General features: G+C 38.4%; 1 long non-coding RNA gene across 1 annotated transcript in view; it reads left to right on the top strand.

The window, feature by feature from the left end:
• The first annotated feature begins 34 nt into the window (after window positions 1-34).
• Window positions 35-2,111, top strand: part of LOC118175998 — a 22,641-nt gene continuing 20,564 nt past the window's right edge. The window contains exons 1-2 of the long non-coding RNA XR_004755242.1: window positions 35-111; window positions 869-999. This is a non-coding gene — a long non-coding RNA (uncharacterized LOC118175998). The remainder of the gene's footprint in view (window positions 112-868; window positions 1,000-2,111) is intronic.

Genomic DNA, 2,111 nt, shown 5'->3' on the forward strand with positions numbered 1-2,111 from the left:
TTTTTTTTTTTTTTCTCTCCTGGTGACGTAACAGGAGACTTGGCTGCAGACTCTTACTCCAGTGAAGAAGCTGTCAATGAGATTCACCCTATCCCAAAGACAGAGCTCAGAGTGAGTGAAAACCCAGAAAACCTCAATCTTGTGATTTTTGGTCCTGTTGCTGCATCACCTGTACAAGGATGGGCTGCACTCACCTTGCTTCATGTTCTCCCTTGTACACCTTGTGAGCTTTCGCTCTCATTTGTGTGCTGTTTTCATCAGCTTGCTAAGTTTTTCTTTTCATAGTAGTTTAGCCTTCAGAATTCTTTGACACAAATCTAACTCCAATCAAAGCGACTGGATTTGGTGAAACACTAAAAGCTACTCCATTTATTCCCAGAAATGGGTAGCAAAGACTCTGCTCCACCATAACAACAGAATGACCAGGAAGGGTCAGTGCCCCAGGGGGATGCTGTGTTTGTTTTTGCTGCTCTGTTTGAAATTAGGGGATGCTTTGCATGAGGCATTGCTACAAATGCAACCTCAGTGTATCATATTTTATCATGTATAATCTAAATCTCACGTGTTTCAGGGAATCTTTAATATGCAGAAACTTCAAACTCGGCCTCAGGTAATCTTAAGTCCTCAAAGAATTTATGTAAAAGCAGACACTGATGTAGGGCACAAGTTGCAGCAGAGGTGGCTGAATTTTAGTGGGAAAGACGGCAGGTTGCAGGGTAGTAGAGCCACAGGCAAAAGACCTGCATTACTCTCAAAAATGAGGATTTCCATAATTTTTCCATCTGTTATTATCATTTTATTATTGCAGAAAACTCTTCATTTATATCCATAAATGGCATTTAGTGATGATGGTGCCTTCTAATTTTAGGTAGCCTAAGAAAAATGAAGATGTCATGATTATGGAGGAAAAGTTTGGATCGAAAACCAAGAGTCCTATTCCCAAGCAGAATTTCTGTGGCCTTCACATTGCCAAGGTTGATGCCCCAGCTGCAGTGGGAGGTAAGTTCCATTTGGTGCCTGCCCTGATAACTCAGGAAACCCATGGACAACACATGTCCTCCCCTCCTGCTCCCCACCTGCCAGAGTGCTGCCATCTCCTCATTTGCCTTCTGCTGCGTTTAGATTGAAAAGAATTTACCCCTAGGTAGTAGATGCAAAGATCATCAGCTTTCATTAACTGTGGCAAAAGAAATATTTTCTACACATGAAGTTGTATGAAAATTTGATTTTTCAGCTCAATGGCTGAACTAATTTATTTATTTTTATTATTATTACTTGAGTTGACTTGGAACAAATGCCTTTAGATTCCATACTGAGATAGAAAATAGAAGCAAGACATAGGAAAAAAAGTCCTTTATTTTTCTCTGTTTTATCTATTTGTTTTATTGTTGATGTTTTAAAATGTAAGCAAGTTTTGAGACAGATTTTAAAGGTGAAAAATCAAGATGTTTTCTTTTAAAAAATCATTCTATCAAGGAAAGATCACTGCAAAACTGCATTTTTAATCAGATAAACTGTTTCTTGAACCCCTTTCAGCATTCAGGATAACTGAGTAAAGACACGAGTTTGCAAAGGCATAAAATCAGAGGGTTTCATCTGAACTTAGAACTACTTTTTATCTTTAAATTAAGCATGTATACAGATACCTTTCTGGATGGAGAAGGCATACCCACCCCATGTCAGCACAGACCTCTGAATATTTAGTTTAAAAAATTAGCTAACATAGCTCTTCAAGGTACCTTTCCCCCTCTCTCTTAAGTCCTCGAGCCCTGATTGGTACCAATTTTGGATATTTTTTTGACCTGACATAGCATAGCACAGCACCTTCTCTGTTATTTGATAAGTAAAGGTAACACTGTGAAACACGTGGCTAATTTTACTAGCAAGGTGGCAACAATTCAGTATGTGATATGTGAGGGCAAAGCACAGGCAGTTCATTTGGGTAATTTCTTAGCCTTCTGGCTTCTGCAATGTTTCTTTAGGGGGCACTGAATATGAGTGATTGAGTGAGAGAGACTACGACAGAATTAGCACACACTGGATCTTTTGACCAAGGGAAAAAAGAAAAACAAGGAAGAAAAAAAAAAAAAAAAAAAAAAAAAAAAAAAAAA

The sequence above is a fragment of the Oxyura jamaicensis genome, chromosome 18 (genome assembly GCF_011077185.1).
Source record: "Oxyura jamaicensis isolate SHBP4307 breed ruddy duck chromosome 18, BPBGC_Ojam_1.0, whole genome shotgun sequence".
NCBI classification, from domain to species: Eukaryota; Metazoa; Chordata; class Aves; order Anseriformes; family Anatidae; genus Oxyura; species Oxyura jamaicensis.